Here is a 9,168-nt window from a genome sequence, read left to right on the forward strand (position 1 = left end):
AAGAAAGACTCAAGGAGATCAGAGAGACCCAGGGAGGGGCCTTGGGAGGTTCTGTGACAAATATGGCATTAAGATAAGAACACTCAAGGTCTGGGGACTGCAAGGTCCCTAATACTCTGTCTTGAGACACCATAGAGTAGGAATTCTTTTTTTTTTTTAGGCAATTTGGGTTAAGTGATTTGCCCAGGGTCACACAGCTAGTAAGTGTCAAGTGTTTGGTCTGAGGCCGGTTTTGAACTCAGGCCCTCCTGACTCCAGGGCCAGTGCTCTATCCACTGAGCCACCTAGCTGCTCCCCCCCCTTTTTTTTCTTTTTTCTTTTTTTTTTTTTTTGGCTAGGCAATGGGGTTAAGTGACTTGCCCAGGATCACACAGCTAGTAAGTGTTATATGTCTGAGGCCAGATTTGAACTCAGGTCCTCCTGACTCCAGGGCTGGTGCTCTATCCACTGTGCCACCTAGCTGCCCTAGAGTAGGAATTCTTAACCTGAAACCTGTGAACTTGTTTTTTTGGGGGGAGGGAGGTTAATTTTTTTTAAACATATTAAACATTAGTCATGTTGTAAAGAAGAATTAGAACCAATGGGAAGAAACATGAGAAAGAAGAAATGGAAAGAGAGAGAGAGAGAGAGAGAGCAAATAGTATGCTTTGATCTGCATTTAGACTCCATAGCTCTTTTTGGATGTGGATAGTATTTTCCATTATGAGTCTTTTATAATTGTCTTAGATCCTTGCATTGCTGAGAAGAGCTAAGTCTATCCAAGTTAGTCATCATATAATGTTGCTGTTACTGTGTACAGCACTCTCCTGGTTCTGCTCACTTCACTCAGAATCAGTTCATGTAAATCTTTCCAGGTTTTTCTGAAATCTGCCCTCTCATCATTTCTTATGGAACAATAGTATTCCATTACATTCATATACCACAACTTGTTCAGCCATTCTCCAATTGATGGTCATCTCCTCAATTTCCATTTCTTGGCCACTACAAAAAGAGCTGCTATAAATATTTTTGTTTATGTGAGGCCTTTTCCCATTTTTATGATCTCTTTGGGATACAGCCCTAGAAGTGATATTGCTGGGTCAAAGGGTATGCACGGTTTTATATAGCCTTTTGGGCATAGTTCCATATTGCTCTCCAGATTGGTTGGATCAGTGTGAACTTGTTTTGTTTTGTTTTGATTTTTAGTGAAGCAGTCTGGGTTAAGTGAAGTCACACAGCTAGTAAGTGTCATGTATCTAAGGCCTGATTTGAACTTGAGTCCTCTTGACTCCAAGGCCAGAGCTCTATCTACTGCGCCACCTAGCTGCCCCTTGTGAACTTGTTTTTTAAAATATATTTTGATAGCTATTTCAATGTAATTGCTTTCCTTTGTAATCCTGTGTATTTTATTTTATGTATTTAAATTATGTAATTAAATTAAATTTAAATTATATATTATTCTGAGAAGGGTCCCATAGGTCAAACATGTCCATGACATAAAAGAGGTTAAGAACCCCTGCCATAGAGTGTCCTCAAGATCCATTGCTCTGAATATCAAAGATCCAAGGAGTCCTAACCTGGGAAAGTGGAGGTCAGCATAGAAACCCAGGAGACCCTTGGTGAGACCAGTGCCAACCACCCCACCCAAAAGTACAATAGGGGTAGAGTCTGGTTATGGCATGAACACTCAATTCAAGAGCTAAAGTTGGAAAGCTGAGTAAATCAAAGAAAACACTACAAGTATCAAAAATTATTGTAGAACTAGAGATCCCCAAAAGAATGAGCATGTAACTAACAACTACAAGTCAAGACTCAAAGGAAAAAAGTTTTCCACAAGGCTTAGAAAAAATAAGCAAAAGATAAAAAAGGGAAATAAAAGCCCTGGAATAAAGAATTGGAAGGAGAATTTACTGCTTAAGTTGTAAACCTTACCCAAGTAATGGACTGACTATTGGAAAACTAAAATAAACCAAACAGAATTCAATGACTCCATGGAATAGCAAGAAATATTAGAATAAAATTAAAAGACTAAAAAATAGGAGAAAATATAAAATATGTGAGATCAAAAACATCTGATCTGGAAAACAAGTCAAGAAGAGATAATTTAAGAATCATTAGACTGTCAAAATTACAACTAAAAAACAAACACATACCGTATTTCAAGAAATCATAACTGAAAACAAAACTAAAGGGCAAAGTGAAGATAGAAAGAACCCACTGATCATTTCCCAATAAAAACCCCAGAAGGAGAAGTCCCAGGGCTGTCCTAACCAAAATTCAGAGTTACCAAGACAAAGAAAAAACACTGCAAGCATCCAGAAAGAAGCAATTCAAGTGTGGAGGAATCACAGTCAAGATCACACCTAGAACCGGCAGTTCTGCTATAAATGAGGAGAGACCCTGGAATACAGAAGTACAAGAGACAAAAGACACGGGCTTACAACCAAGAGTAACTTACTCTGAACAGCAGAGTATAAGCCAGCAGGGAAAAATGATGGATCTTTCATGGAATAGGGGACTTTCAAGAATTCCTGATAAAAAACATCAGGGTTGAGTAGGAACTTTGAAATGCAAACATGAGACTCAAAAGAAACCTAGAAAGGTAAATTTGAGCAATTGGAGGAAGCATCCCTTTATAACCTTAATGTCTTCAAGAGGTATTCAGGGATTTAAATTAAACAATAACAACAACAGAGGATCTGGGGGTGGATTAGTTCTGTGCTGAGGGTATTAGGAAGGAAAAGAGAAAGAAGAGTAAAAAAGTGTCAAAAAGAGGAAGAAAAGAGCAGAACTTGTTATTTCTCAATAGCAAGAGCAAGTATGAGAAGAAGAGTGTACAGACACAGAGGAAGGAGTGAGAGGAGCAGACATCAGATGGACCTCACCCTTATTTGACACAGACAAAGGAGGGTTGAACACACACCCAAGGTTTAGTATAGAAAAACATCAAACTCACTGTAAGAGGAAGAATAATACCGGGGAGAGAACCGCTGCAAGCTAAACAAACTTCATGATCTTGAAGAGGGATTAAAAGAGAGGAAAAAAGAAAAGAACTGGAAACTAAGGGAATATCCATCAGTTGGGGAATGGGCTAAACGAATTGTGATATAGGAATGTAATGGAATATTGTTGAGCCAGAAGAAATGATAAAAGACATTTTCATAGAATCCTGAGTAATTGAACTGATACAGAGTGAATTGAGCTGAAACAGGAAAACAGTTTCTACAAGGACAGCAACATTATAAAGAAAAAATGGCTTTGAAAGACTTAACTCTGCTCCTGAAATGTAGCTGTTTCTCTAGAAGACCAATGATCTTACTTAACTCCTTACAGAGAGGTGATAGACTCAAAGTGGACAAAGACTTAGTTTTTGGATGTGGCCACTGTGTGGATTTGTTCTGCTTGGCTATGTTGAATTTGTTGCAAGGATTTCCCCCCTTTCTTTTTCTTGGTTTTAATTGAACATGGGGTTGCAGGAACCTGAGGGAGGGTAGCAATAGTGATGTCAAAAATAGCCATTGAAACATTTTTTTAAATGCACAGAAGGGAAGAAAAGAAATTCAAAAGGAAGTAAAGACAAACAGGACAGTTTTGAAATAATATGGGCAATTATTACATACTTTTTTAAAAAAAGGTAAGTGGTAACAAAGAAAATTCATGTTTTCATATACAATCCTCTCTGTATTCTGTTGTGTTTATGGAAATATTCTTTTTTTTTTTTTTAGTCTAAGTCTCAGATTCTAAAAACATGAATCACATTTCTGATGTTTACTAGCTTGGTAACCTTCGGTAAGTTATTTAACCTTCTTGAGACTCAATTTTTTCATCTTTAAAATGAAAATAATAATACTTGAACCTATCTCACAGGATTTTTTTTTGTATCAACCGAGACACTGTTTGTAATCACTTTGTAAAGCTCAAAGGGTTGTATATATCAGCTATTGTTATTATCACATCTGTAAGTTCTTTCTTTACCCTGGGACATAATTTGTTCTGGCGAGGAAATATGAACTCATTAGTATTAGTTACCCTTTTATTATTTTCCTACCTATCTTATGTTTCAATTCCATCTTAATTATTTTCATTTTATTCTTCCAGCCAATGAATCAAGAATGACAAGCTGTGCTATGAACAGCAGAGGGATCCAGGCCAAGGCCCTGGGGCCTAAGGCATGGTGGAGGTGGAAGAAATTATTTCACCATCAAGGGCTAAGCAAGCCAGGAAAGATCTGCCTAAGAGGATTTGATTCTGGTCAACCAGCCAGAGAACATAGAGCATATGAAAGGGCAAAAAAGAGCAACTTGGAGGGAGGGAGGTTGGGGAGGCGGGGAATAAGATGGCCCCAAGCCAGGATGGGGGAAGTGCCCAGATCTGAAACCTATGGTAGAAGAGAGTTTGGGAGCTCATTTAAGGAAGTTCCTTTTTCAGTATGAACAAAGATGGTTACTGGATTGTGAACTCCCCAAGGTTTGGAATTTCATCTTATCTAAACTGTATATATCCCCAGTATCTCATACAGCATTCTATATATTATAGGTGCTTAATTTTTTAACTTGAATTAAATTAAAGTAGTTTCTCAGGCCATGGCCAATGAACAAGTCAGGGTCACTGTAGAATGATGGAGCTAGAAGGGTGAAGGATGAAAGGATCTAAGATCTAGACTCCGACATACCTAGGTGAGGGCTGGAGAAGTAACAACCAAGCCTGTTAAAATCAGGGAAGAGAAACAGAACTTAGTTAATATCTAAACCAAAACAGAGTAGAAGGTTAATGGAAGGCAGATAAGAATAGGTTGAATATTCTGTATTTGGTGCAGAAGAGAAGGATTAAACTTCAAGATTCTTTGTAACTTGTGAAATGTTGCCCTTCTGTTCCACTCTACTCTTCATATGTTTTCCTTCAGCCCCTTTGTTTCGCTAGCATCTAGCACAGTGTCTTCTACATAGTACTTAATATCTATTTAATGTTTGTTGAACTGAACATAAGTCTTGGGAATTTCAGTCAAGCTTGTCCTTGAGGCCAAGAGCATCATGGGAAATACAATCTTTTCTTTGGGATATGTACTTATATCCTTTCCTCCTTCCAACTAAAAAAAAAATCCATCATCCCAACAAATCACACTAAGTGTCCATCTATGGCCATACATCTGGATTATAATTTCATATAGTGCGTGGAACTCTTTGTATGGAAATTCCTTTCCACATGAAGCATATCAACAACTGTAGTTTATAATATTAGAGGGTTAACTGGGATATTAGGCATTAGGTGATTTGCTTATGGCCCCAGAGCTCGTATGTGTCAACCTAAGTCTTCTTGTCTCCAAGCTAAACATTCTGTCTAGTTGTTAGCCTACCTCTTGGCCATAGATACACATAAAATAGACAGTAATTCACATATAGTTTACATACAGGCAATTTTTCCAGAAGCATAGATAACCTATAGGTATATGTTATTGTTGAGTTGTTTTTAGTTGTGTCCAGCTCTTCATGACTCCATCTGGGGTTTGCTCAGCAAAGATGCCGGAATGATTTGCCATTTCCTTCTCCAGCTCAGTTTACAGATGAGGAAACTGAGGCAGAGTTCAATGACTTGCCCAGTGTCACACAGCTATTAAGTGCTTGAGGCCAGATTTGAACTCAGCTGCCCTATAGGTGTAAAGTTCATAACATCATATTTAGAGAGGCATATACTTGGTCAAATGTATATATCCCTTATAAATGCATAATACCCAGCAACATAAGACAGAGTTGCATACAGTGGACCAAAGGAGCCACATGGAAATATATCATACACACTATCACACACTGGATTTTCATACAAAGTGTATATTGTATATACTCCACTGAATGGCACCATCTGGGTACATGTATTCCATTTTGATAAGCAGTATTTATTAAATGTCCACCATCTTCAAGTCACTGTACTAGGTGCTGAGAAAGGGGAAGAGAAAGGCTTTGCAGCTCTTGTGCCAAGCTGTTCATTGCCTTTCCAGTTCTTTCTTCCATAGCTCACTGTGATTTTTTTCTTGGATTTCCATGTCAGGATATGGTCTGGTGCTTTTTCTAGGTCTGTTTGGAGGCATCTGAGCAGGAGGTGGGGGAAGAATAAGGGAGAAGAAAGTATCCTGTACTTCTTCCTGCTACTTCTGCCATCTTGAATCCACTCTAGACCCTATTTTCCAAAAGAAAATCTTGGACACATGTTTATTACCAAGGATATTGCCTTAGTATATATACTCTTGGTAAATTTATACTTCCTTTCTTGAAATGAGGATTTCCTGATAAAATCCAACATGTGTAGCTGATGGAGAATCCCCTGTCTGCTTAAGCAGTCTATCTGTGGAATTTCTCCAGGTCTGTCCCATTTACTGCCCAACTTTGGACAAGACTGTCTCTAGAATAAGAAGGCAGATGTTATGCTGTATCTGGCTACACTAGTAGAGCATGATTTTGGAATCAAACTGGTAATAATAACAATACCAAAAAGATTTCTATAGCATTTTCAGGTTTACACAAAGCTTTACCTAAGTATTCTCATTTGCTGCTCACACAAGCCTATGAAGTAAGTAGTACTAGTACTATTATGCCTATTTTGAAGATGAGAAACTCAGGCTCATAGGGGTTAAGTGGTTTTTCTAGGATTGTATAAGCAATAAGTACCAGAAGAAGGATTTGAACCCAAGTCTCTCCCTAATACCAAGTCCAGCATTCCTTCTACAATAATGAACTGCCTCTCAAAGTATTGTAGAGAAAACAATCATAATTAACACAAGTGAGGGGTGGAGAGGCAGTGACTTGGTTGTTGCTGCTGCAAGAATTCAGGATAAAGGTCACTAGTTCTACTTTGCCCCTCTGGTATTATTCAGTAAAGTACCAGAGTAATATACAGAAACTGGGTGCAAGCTACTAGGGGCATGATGGGAATTGACAGGAATTTACCAACTCCTGCTAAAACATCAAGTGGAATAAAGGAAGCATAGACAGAATTTTAACAGTTCAACTCCTTCATTTTTTAGATGAGGAAGCAGAATCAGCTGAAAAGACTGATTTGGTCTGAGAGATTCTTGCTGTGCTGGCTAGGTGAGGCTGTGAGTCTAACTCACAAAATAGCTTGAATAACCCTTAAGACTATAGGCTAACTCACCAAGGAGCTGTCAACGTTGCTCTTCTAGAAAGAGGCTGACTAGCAGCTGCAATTCAGCCAGCACAGCAAGATTTCGTAATATTTCATAATATTAGAAGGACAACGGTGAAGCTGAGGACATTTGTCCTTCATTGCTACTAAGAGATCAGAATTGCTGTTCCCTCTCCACCCTTTGCATAAATGCACACTTATTCTCTGCCTTTTGCTCCTCCCCCAGAATTGGCATTTGTCTGACTGTGTAGCTCTAGGTATGAGCTTTCATAACTGTGCAATTTAGGTTTCACTTCCTTTGAGGGAAGGTCCCAGACTTGGGGGAAACAAAACAAAACAAAACAAAACAAAACAAAACAAAACAAAACACAAACCTCTATCTCAGACTGAAGTAAATTTCTATAGAACAAGGCTACTGGGTCATCTTGATGGATAATACTGTTAATTGCTTTCTTTTTCTTACCTCATTGCTTAACCTGGACTCCAAAGTCAAAAAGTTAAAGTTATCACAGGTTACTATGCAAATACTCAATAGCCTTCTGGAAGAAGTCTCAAGAAGGAGGGGTCAGGCTCATGACAAGGCATTTTCTCTCTGATTTCATATCAGCACTTCTGTTTGGTTTCCACTAAGGTACAGGGTGCCCCCTGGTGGCCCCTCCTTTTCAGCTTTCTTTTCCATTAGATTGTAAGCAACTTGAGGACAGGGATTGTCTTTCTTCTTATTATTTATATCCTCAGTGCTTAATCCAAAGCCTAGCACATAAAAGGCACTTAATAAATGCTTATTGAATTGAATTAAAGCAGACTTACGTGATGAGATTTTAGTGGTAGGGGAAATCTGCCTATAAAACATCTTCCTCACTTGACTCACCATTATTGGGAATTTCACAATTATAGATTTAGCCTCTGGGCTTTGTTGTTATTATTGAGTGGTTTCAGTTGTGTCTAACTTGTTGCGACCCAGTTTGGGGTTTTCTTAGCAAAGATATTAGAGTGGTTTGCTATTCCCTTCTCCAGCTCATTTTATAGATGAGGAAACTGATGCAAACAGGGTTAAGTGACTTGCCTGGGTCACAGAGGTAGTAAGTGTCTGAGGCTAGATTTGAACTCTACTCTTTCTTATTCTAGCCCAGCGCTCTATCCACTGTGCCACGCTAGCTGCCCACTGTGTACATAGTAAGTGCTTAAAATAAATAAATGGTTGTTGAATGAATGGTTTGTGGACTTCCTATGGAAAATGTGAAGTTCTAAGATGACTTCCCTATGCCACTATGTTTTTAGATATCTTCTCCCAACTATGAGTAGAGTTGATTTTGTAAGGCAAACCAGTCTGAAAAAGAACATAAGAAAAATAATATAATTAAGAAGGTCAGTTTTCTTAAGAAAAGTCATAGAATGATAATTTCCAAATACTCAGGTCTGTTTTGGAGTATCAGGGCGCCAGCTGTCTTCTATGGTGAATGGAAAACTGAGTGACTCAGCTACTTACAGCACCTTTACTATGTGCTGGCTAATTCGGTGTGGCAGTGGGAGCAAATCCCTTTAAGGCTTTCTTCCTGGAGCTCCCTGGCCACTTCCTTGACCTTCAAGCAAAGGCCAACTGATAAACTCCCTAAAGCTCTCTTCTGGGTCCAGCTGGGTTCCTGAAGATTAATTCTTAGACCTTTCTGATCTGAAATGCCCACATATGAGGCCAAAGGAACATGCAGGCAGAATGTACCTAATTGTGTTAGCTTTTATTAATTAATTTCACTTTATGTACTTGAGAGTTAAGACCTCCTCAGTAGGCTATGCAAATTTATGCAAAAGAGCAGGTGGACCCATGAGTCCCAGAATTTCCCCCACCCCCACCCCTCTCCTTCACAAATACAACATTGTTCTAATTCCCCATTGGACTCTTCAGTGAGATTTCTCTCTACACAGGAAACATGCTCTCCTCTGCAGGCCTGTGCAGAATATTCATTCTATCTAATTACCAGAGACAGCTGAGGTTACACGCAGATGGAGACCAAAGAATTTGAGCAGACTTGCTGAGGGAAATGGGTCTGCACCGCT

At 38.9% G+C, this 9,168-nt stretch overlaps 1 long non-coding RNA gene across 1 annotated transcript; it reads left to right on the forward strand.

Annotated features, from left to right (window-relative positions):
• The first annotated feature begins 3,571 nt into the window (after positions 1 to 3,571).
• LOC114039252 lies at positions 3,572 to 4,798 on the forward strand. The gene is made up of 3 exons (XR_003568650.1): positions 3,572 to 3,613; positions 3,705 to 3,768; positions 4,078 to 4,798. It is a non-coding gene; the product is annotated as an uncharacterized LOC114039252 (long non-coding RNA).
• The last annotated feature ends 4,370 nt before the right edge of the window (positions 4,799 to 9,168 follow it).

The sequence above is a fragment of the Vombatus ursinus genome, unplaced genomic scaffold, assembly GCF_900497805.2.
Source record: "Vombatus ursinus unplaced genomic scaffold, bare-nosed wombat genome assembly UNPS02011700.1, whole genome shotgun sequence".
NCBI classification, from domain to species: domain Eukaryota; kingdom Metazoa; phylum Chordata; class Mammalia; order Diprotodontia; family Vombatidae; genus Vombatus; species Vombatus ursinus.